We start from the raw sequence: 9,862 nt of genomic DNA, 5'->3' as shown, positions 1-9,862 counted from the left end.
CTGTCCCCCTACTCTCCTGGGCACATGGGAGAGGTGTATGGGCCAGGTGCTATAATTACACCCCACAGGTGGAGCCCTCCTCCCACGGAAATGAAGGACGCCTATCTGAGTTTCGGAGGTGGAAGATCAAGGGCTAGTCGCTCACCACAGGGTTAAGGAAATGGAGGGTGTGGGAGGGCCATGAGATCACCAGAATTCGGAGGGCAAGTGGGCAGCAGCATTCCAAACGCTGGTGCCTGGGAAAGAACTGGACCCAGGATCTGTGGGCAGTCCTCATTGTGGACAAGGGAGACTGGGACGCCTGCGTGAGTCCTCTGGGGGCGCCCCGGAGACATTGCACCTGGGGGAGGGCAGGTACGCACAAGATCCTTGGGATCCTGGAACTAGAAGCCAGGTAGAGGGAGAGGATGCTTCAGGGGGTGCAGGGAGGTGAAAGGAGAGGACATACATGACCAACCGGACTGGCCGCCAAGGCTCCAGTTTCTGGCTGGATGGCTGGAGCAGTCCTGGAGTGTTCTAGGGAGAAAGGTGAGCCTCTGTGTGCTCCCTACTTCCACAGACCAGCGGAAGGGCCGGGCCGGGGACTAGGATGGCTGAGGGAAGGGGGCTGCAGTGTTCCGAGCATGCAGAGTCGGCCGAACCTGGCCCTGCCGCTCCCGGGACTCCCACCCTACACCACCCCCTCACAGCCCCTAGCCCCCAGCCCCCAGCCCCGGCGCCGAGGAGGTCTTGCGAGCGGAGCTCCACCCCCACCTGTCCCTGGGGCCCGGAACAGCGCTCCCGCCCTTCTGTACCCAGTCGATCTGCACCGTGCTCCAGCACTTCCGGCTGTGGTGCTACAGCAGGAACCTGTGGAGTCGGTGGACAAGAGGCACTCCCTCTGCAGGCTGGGCTCCAAGAGATCTATAACTACAGCTGCAGCCTAGAGGAGCTACTCCCCGAGGCCAGCCAGGTGAGTCTGCTGCCCACTGCCTTCTTTAGGGTGCTGAGCCCGTGCGAGCTGGGCCTGAGTGACGAGGAGATCTCGCGGTTGGCCCGGGAGGTGGCCAGCTTCATGCAGCCGGCGGAGCTGGACATGTCCCGGAACACAGCCCAGAGATCCCGTAGGGCATAGAGCTCTGCAAGCGAACTACGCGTGAGCTGCGAATTATGACGGGAATCCCTAGTCTAGGCTCCCCGAGGGCACTGCTAAGCCGTGCTCACCTGGCCCTGAATGACAACGCACAGTTGCAGGCTGTGCCCCGGAATCTGGACAACCGCACCAACCTGGTGACCCTGGAGCTCCAGTGGAGCATGCTCAAGTCCCTGCCTGTGTCCCCCGTGTTTTGGATCTGGGAGGCAATGATGTGGAAGTGCTGCTTGGCACCCTGGGGGCTCTACCCAACTTGGTGACCTGTGGCTGGACTGGAACCAGCTGTTGACACTGCCTCTGGAGCTCAGAACCTGCCAGCAGCCTGGTGTGCCTGGGTGTGTGGGAAAACTGACTTGAGGCTGCTGGGGAGCTGGGGGGCAGGGCGGCACTGTTCACGCACTAGCTGCTCTCCCAGATCCTACTGCAGTGGCTTCCTCATAGCCTAGGTCAACTGAAGCAGCTGTCCACCCTAAAGGTGGACCAGAACCACCTGTGCAAAGTGACTGAGGCCATCAAGTCCTGCAAGAACTTGTCTGAGCCAGTCCTCACAGAGAACCTGCTGATGGCCCTGCCCCGCTCCCTGTGGAAGCTGACCAAGCTGACCAACAGCAACATGCACTAGAACCGCCTGGAGGTGCTAAGGCCTGAGATTTGGGTCTGTGTCCTCTCCTTGAGGGACAACAACCTAGTCATCCTGTTGCAGGAACTTGCCCACACAGCCCAGCTGCCGGTGCTGGATGTGCCTGGGAACCGGCTGCAGAGACTGCTCTTGTGGCTCACCAACCTCAACCTACAGGTTCATGGCTGTCTGAGACCTAGAATGACACCCAGACCTGTGAGAAGGTGTTCGCCAGCTACCTATGGTCCCCGCAGCCCCCGCCCAGCCTTGATGGATGACCCGGGACAGCAGAGCAGCCCTACTGAGAGCTGAAGCAACACCCTGAGTCGGTGTCATCAAGTTCCTGGTGGCCCCTAAGGTGACAAGAATATCCAGGAGGCAGCTGCTGAGAAGCAGGACCTGCAGGACCAAGGCCATGCCTCATCCCCCGCAAGCTCCAGGTGATGGACATGAGCGCGGAAGCACGTCAAAGCGGCTCTGGCAACTGTGGCTCAGTTGGTTGGAATGTTGTCCTGTAACCAAAGGGTTGTGGGTTCAATTCCAGGTCTTCTCTCACACATTGATGTGTCTCTCTTCCATCGATGTTCTTCTCTCTCCCTCTCTGTCTCTCTAAAAGCAATGAAAAAAATGGCCTCAGGTGAGGATAACAAATGAAAAAGCATTGAAGCCTGTGCAGGGCTCAGCAGAGAAGCGCGTGCTGTGGAGGGCAAGTCCCAGGAGGGACAGAGCAAGCCAAGGGCTCCTGAAGAGGCTGCCCAGGCACCCCGCCAGCTCCCTCCCCTGACCTACTCCCAACACCTCCCTGAAACAACTGTCCCCAGATTTTGTGGAGGAGCTACTGGCCCCAAGGAGGTACACTTGGCTGGGCCCAGTGTCCCCCTAGAGCAGAGGTATCAAACTTGTTTTCACCGGGGGCCACATCAGCCTTGCAGTTGCCTTCAAAGGGCCGAATGTAATTTCAACTCCTTAACAGTTAAGGAGTAGTTCCATTTATACAGTCCTAAAATGATTTCGGCCCTTTGAAGGCAACCTCGAGGTTGATGTGGCCCCTGGTGAAAATGAGATTGACACCCCTGTCCTAGAGGGTCATGGTATTCACACACCTAGACTTGGGATTGGGGGGTGCTCTACCAGCCCCAACCCCACCCTCACCTGAATGATTTAATCTGGTGTTAGCATTTGAAAGCAGTCCCTCAGGAGTCCTGGCCATTGACTAACTGCACCCTCCCTAACCTCTTGGCAAGACTATAACTAGTGATGTTTGTACAACTAAAGACTAGTTTGTGGCTTAAGAAGAATAAAATTGACTGTGCTTTACCCTCCAAGACAAAAGAAATGTTGCTTCCTTGATTTATTTTTCTTACTCACTGTCCACCTATGAAAACCTGGGCATGTGCATTACAGGTTAGTTACAGTTTCCTCGGAGGGGCTGGAACGACAGTCTCTGGCCGGCTGATGCCCAGTTCCACAGGCTCTTGGATGTGGGCACATCAAGTGTACACTGTGGGAGGGGACCTTTCTTCAGCAGCAGCTTGTCCTCTTTAAGAATATTTTAGTTGCCACTCAAGAAAGACTCAAGAGGCCCATCCCCCTGGCGTGAGTAAGTGTCCTCTGTTCTTGCTTATAGTTTCCCTCATCCTGACCACTGCTCCCCATCTGATTTGCTAAAGTCAGCAGAACAAATGACCTGTGCAAACAGGACACTGCATGACCTGATACTCCCAGGGCTTTCTTTCTGTAAATGCTGGTGGCCTCAAGAGAAACAAACAAATGACAACCAAAAAAATTGTATTTTCTGGGTCAGTCACTTCCTGAGGAAAAAAACCCAGATGCTAAGCAAGGTGAACCCTCCTTGCTAGCTTTCCTCCAGAGAACCAGCCCAATTCCAGCTTTCTGATGGGAGTGAGGATTACTAGTGCAGTGCAAGAAAATGACTTTCTAGGTGAAGACCTGTGGTCGTGTTTCCCACAAGCAGCTGTATTTCTTTTAGATGGTACGTGCTGGTGTCATAGGGCGTGGGGTACGGCTATGTGTGAGTTGGTATGCTGTGCTTGTATGCACATGTGTGGGTCTTTCCCCTGGAGTGACATCCCCCTTATGGAGCAAAATGGCATACAAAGTCCCCTTGTCATTGTTGTATGGGCATAGGTGTGCCCTCTTTCCCCGAAACTGGGTGCACTGCAAAGCCACTCTGAGGCTAACCACCCAGAGTCACTGTTAGAGCCCACAAGGTAGGGACAAAGTCCTGTGCAAGATCGCCCTTCCTTCGGACACCAGCCAGACATTGGGGGTCCCCAGGCCACCCATGTTTCCAAAAGATTGGCTATAAACTCAGGGGTTCCCATGACACCTTAAATTGGATAGTTCATTCATTATAAATGACTCAGAATCAGGAAAGCTCCTCACTTGTCATTATAGTTTTATTACAAAGGGCATGCACAGGGCAAGGTCTGGGAGGACCCGGGCCCCTCCTGGCCCGTCAGCGTGCTCACCAAACAAACAACAAAAGTCCACTTAGTTCAGCATCTGTAATGTTCACAGGGCTTTTGTTCTGTAGGCAGAATTGATTAAAGCATTGACCTCGTGATTGACATAAATCTCTATCTGCCCTCCCCTCTCCTGGTCTTTGACCTTGGTCATCTCATGACAACATGATTCTACCTGTCTGAGCATCTACATTGGATGCAGCATTTGTGTTACAGATGTAGCAATAGTACCATTGTGAATATACCTAATATTTGGAGGAGTGTGTGGGGGGTACATCTAGTAGGTTTTCAGTTTAAATGTATTTCCCAGCACATTTGACTGTATTGGTATAATTTTACCAACAATGCCAGTGTTAGACCACATCGCAGTGATGGTAACTATAACCTGAAAAATAAAGGTCAAAAGTAGTGGCACATTCCTGGAGTTCCTTTTAGTCATTAGTGATTAGTCCAGCCCATCATCATATCGTGTGATAAAAAAGTCCCCTGGGCAAGGCCACACAGGTGTGCAGGCTTCCTTTGAGGTTCAGGTTCCAAAAAAGGAACGGTCTCAGCTATATAGGGCTGGACCCTCTTTGGCATATGGCATAAGAGTTCAGAGCCTTTTTGTGAAAAACACTGAATTTCTCTCACTGTGTAACCCACGGCTTCATTCCTTTACCGTCAGCTGTTATTTCCCCTTCTCCTTGTCGGTACAGGGCCAACGGGCGATTCCTACCATTGGGCTGTATAGGTACGTTGACCTTAACCCTGTTTGTCCCAGATGGAGTGGAAGCACAACCCACTCAATCAGGGCCTTAGGAATTCTGGCATAAGAGTGTAACAGTATGTGTACAGTTTCCTGCCTAGGAAGCACACATGCTTCTGACCATTGTAGTTGCCTCCCAGACCTGGAATTCCCGCCTCAGGTAGGAAAAAGCTGTGGTGTGTGGAAAAAAGACAAATATGCTGCCATTACCATTATACTCCTTGGTGGTATACTTCCTTGATAGTTGTACCAGCCTCCTCTCTCACCTCCTCACCCCTGGACTCACCAGAGCAGCGGAGGGATCTGTCTGAGGGGGAACGCCCTCAGCACCCCCATGGTGAGAGTGAGCAAACGCTCCTGAAGGCACGTGAACAGGCCCATAGGCACGTATCTCCAGCTGTTTTAGATAGACAGTGCTCTCACTGCCCGCTCCAGTTACCTACCAAACCATTCCACAGGTAAGTGAGATCACACGGTATGTGTCTTTCTCTGAAGGGCTAATTTCCCTAACATAATACCCTCCAGGTCCATCCACACAGTCACAATTGGTAAGATTTCATTCTTTTTATTGCTGAGGAATATTACATTGTACATATGTACCACTACTTTTTTACCCATTTGTCTATTGGTGGGCACCTGGGTTGCTTCAATATTGTGACTACTGCTTCAGTGAACATAGGGGTGCATACATTCTTTTGAATTAGTGTTTTGGGTTTTCTCTCCTGATACATACCTGAAAGTGGAATCACTGGGTCACAAGGCCATTTTTAATTTTTTGAGGAAACTTCATACTGTTTTTCACAATGGCTGCACATATTTGCCTTTTTACCAACAGTGTATGATGGTTTCCTTTTCTCCACATCCTCACCAACACTTGTTTTTTGTTGATTTATTGATGATGGCCATTCTGACAGGTGTGAGGTGATATCTCACTGGGGTTTTGAGTTGCATTTCCTTGATGATTGGTGATGTCGAGCAACTTTTCATACATCTATTGGCCATCTGTATGTCTTCTTTGGAGAAGTATCTAATTAGATGTTCTCCCCCCTTTTTAATTGGATTGTTTGTTTTTCTGGTGTTGTCTGAATTCTTTATAAATTTAGGATATTAACCCCTTATTTGATGTATTATTGGTAAATACCTTGTCCCATTCAGTAGGTTGTCTTTTTTGTTTTGTTGATGGTTTCCTTTTCTGTGCAAAAACTTTTTAGTCTGATGTAGTCCCATTTGTTTATTTTTGCTTTTGTTTCCCTTGTCAAGGAGATACATCAGAAAAAATATTGTTAAGAGAAATGTCCAAGATTTTACTGTCTATGTTTTCTTTTAGGAGTTTTATGGTTTCAGGTTTTACATTTAAGTCTTTAATCCATTTTGAGTTTGTTCTTGTATATGGTATAAGGAGGTGATCTAGTTTTATTTTTTTGCATGTATCTGTCCAATATTCTCAGCACCATTTATGAAGTGGGCCTTCTTTGCCCTGTTGGATGTTCCTGGTCTCTTTGTCATAGGTTGATTGACCATATGTGTGGGTTTATTTCTTGGCTGTCTACTTGGTTCTGTTGATCTATGTGTCTGTTTTTATGCCGTTTTGATTACTATAGCTTTTTAGAATAATTTGGTAACAAGTAGTGTGATACTGCCCACTTTGTTCTTCTTTTTCAAGATTGCTGTCACTATTCAGGGTGTTTTGTGTTTCCATACAAATTTTTGGGTTGTTTGTTCTACTTCTGTTAAAAACACCATTGGCATTTTGATATAAGTTGCTTTGGGTAGGATAAACATTTTAATGATTTTAATTTTTCCTATCCATGAACATGATATATGTTACCATTTATTAGTATTTTCTTAATTTTATTTCTTCAATGTCTTATAATTTGCTGAGTACAGGTCTTTTACCTCCTTGGTTAAATTTATATCTAGATAGTTTCTTTTATTTTTAGTGCAATTGTTTTCTTAGTTTCACTTTTGGTGGAATTGTCTTCTTAGTTTCACTTTCTGATCATTATTGGTGTACAAAAATGCAACCAATTTCTGGATATTTATTTTGTATCTTGCTGCTTTACTGAATTTATTTATCTGTTCTAGCAGGGTTTTTTTGATGGAATCATTAGGGTTCTCTATATATACTGCCATGCCATTTACAAATAATGACCATATGACAGTTTTACCTCTTCCTTCCCAATTTGGATGCCTTTTATTTCTTTTTCTTGTCTGATTGCTGTGGCTATGACTTCCAGGACTATGCTGAATAATAGCAGTGAAAGTGGGCATCCTTGTCTTGTTCCTGATCTTAAGAGAAATGCTTTTAGTTTTTCCCCTTTGAGTATGATGTTGGGTGTGGGTTAGTCATTTATGGCTTTTATTAATAGACGTATGTTCCCTTTATTCCCACTTTGCCGAGACTTTTTATCATAAATTGGTACTGGATTTTATTACATGTTTTTTCCTGAATCTATTGATATGATCATGAGGTTTTTATCCTTCATTTTGTTTATGGTGTATCATGTTAATTGACTTGTGAATGTGAACTGTTCTTGTATTCTATGAATAAATCCCACTTGTTCATGGTGTATGATCTTTTTATTTTACTATATTTTTATTTTATTTATTTTTAGAGAGGAGGGAAGGAGAAAGAGAAACATCGACTGGTTGCCTCTCACACACCCCTGCTAGGAACCAGGCCTGTAACCCAGGCATGTGCCCTGACTGGGAATTGAACCACCAACCTTTCAGCTGGTAGGCTGACACTCAATCCACTGAGTCACCACCCAGCAAGGGCATGATCTTTTTAATGTATTGCTGAATTTGGTTTGCTAATATTTTGTAGTCGACTTTAGCATTTACTTTCACCAGGGATATAGGCTTATAATTTTCTTTGTAGTGTTTTTATCTGGTTTTAGAATGAGGATAATGATTGCCTCACAAAATGAGCTTGGGAGTTTTCCTTCTTTTGAATTTTTTGGAATAGTTTGAGAAGGATAGGTGTTAGTCCTTCTCTGAGTGTTTCATAAGATTCACCTGTGAAGCCATTTGGTCCCAGACTTTTGTTTGTTGGGGGCTTTTTAGAGCTACTACTTCCATCTCATTGGGTGTAATCGGTCTGTTCAGATATTCTGATTCTTCTTGATTCCATCTCAGGGGCTTGCCTGCTATAGAAATGTATTCATTTCTTTCAGATTGTCCAAATTGTTGGCATATAATTGTTTGTAGTATTTCCTTATAATATGTTGTATTTCTGTGGTGTCAGTTTTAAGTTTCCTCTTTCCTTTCTGATTTTATTTATTTGAATCCTCTCTTTTTCTTGATGAGTCTGGTTAAAGGCTTATCAATCTTGCATATCTTTTCAGAAAAACAGATTTTGGTTTTGCTGAACTTTTGCAATTGTTTTTCAGATCCTGTTATTTATTTCTGCTCTGATATTATTTTTTTTCTTCTACTCACTTTGGACTTGGTTTGTTGTTATTTTTCTAGTTCCTTTAAGTGAAGTTTAAATTCTTAATTTGAGATTTTTCTTGTTTCTTGAGGTAGTCCTGAATTGCTATGCATTTCTCTTAGAATTGCCTTCACTATGTCCCATAGATCTTTGGTTTTTGTGTTCTCATTTTCATTTGTCTCAAGGTATCTTTGGATTTCTTTCTTGATCTCATTGTTAACCCATTTGTTGCTTAGCTATCATGTTATTTACCTTCCATGTGTTTGTGTGGTTTTCAGTTTTCTTATAACCGACTTCTAGTTTCATACATTGTGGTCAGAGAAGATGCTTGAAATGATTTCAACCATCTTACATTCACTGAGGCTTGTTTTATGGACTGACATGTGGTCTACCCTGGGAAATATTTTATGTCACTTTAAAAAAGTGGGTATCCTAGCCCTGGCTGGTGTAGCTCAGTGGATTGAGTGCGGGCCTGCGAACCAGAGGATCGCGGTTCGATTCCCAGTCAGGGCACATGCCTGGGTTGCAGGCTGGTTCCTTGCAGGCCAACTACCAGCAGGGGATGCACGAAAGGCAACCATACATTGATGTTTCTCTCCCTCTCTCCTTCCCCTCTAAATATAAATAAATAAATAAAATCTTTAAAAAAAAGTGGGTATCCTACAGTTTTAGGGTGTAATGCTCTGAAAACACCAATTAAATCCATCTGGTCTAATGTGTCACATAAGACTGCTGTTTTCTTGTCGACTTGTTGTCTGGAAGATCTATCCACTGATGTCAGTGGGGTATTAAAATTTCCTACTATGATTGTATTACTGTTGATCTCTCCCTTTATATCCATCAATATGTGCTTTATATATTTAGGTGCTCCTATGTTGGGTACATAAGTGTTTACCAGGGTTATTTTGTTTGCCTGACTATGCATGAGGCTTTCTAGGTAATATCCTTTGGTTCCATTTTAGATTAAAATCCCATCACACTGTCTTTGCCCCCAGAAAAGTGGGAACAGTACCCCTCCTCCAAGAGAACCTGATTTATGGGTAGGGTTGGGGGGTGCAAAATAGGACTCAGAAATGGAAAAGGATGAAACAGCTTCTTCCCCAAGAAAATCAAGAAGCCCTCTTCTGAGGGAAGGGGCTTCCACCCCAGTGCCAAGGGTGTGGTGGGTGTGGTGGGTGTGGTGGGTGTGGTAGGTGTGGCAGTGGGGGATGAGAAGGCTGAAGCTCTGGGGGAGACACCAAACAGGCTGCTCCTCTGGATGACACGTGAATTGCATGGCGGGGACCTCAGGGAGAGGCCTGAGAATGGTGACAGACACCACATTCTGGGCCCCAGAGGAAGCTCCAAGCTGCCAGAAGAGAACAAATTGGTAAATTGGACTTTATTAAAATTAAGACCATCTGCTCTGTAAAAGGCACTGTTAAGAGAATGAAAAGAAAGCCAC

The 9,862-nt window shown here is 46.1% G+C and overlaps 1 pseudogene; it reads left to right on the top strand.

Moving 5' to 3' along the window:
• The first annotated feature begins 378 nt into the window (after positions 1-378).
• Positions 379-2,270, top strand: LOC118974670 (protein scribble homolog; annotated as a pseudogene).
• Positions 2,271-9,862: the final 7,592 nt, after the last annotated feature.

The sequence above is a fragment of the Sturnira hondurensis genome, unplaced genomic scaffold (assembly GCF_014824575.4).
Source record: "Sturnira hondurensis isolate 20B ecotype Veracruz unplaced genomic scaffold, ASM1482457v3 Scaffold0019835, whole genome shotgun sequence".
Classification (NCBI taxonomy): domain Eukaryota; kingdom Metazoa; phylum Chordata; class Mammalia; order Chiroptera; family Phyllostomidae; genus Sturnira; species Sturnira hondurensis.
This window is presented reverse-complemented; position numbering and strand designations above follow the sequence as displayed.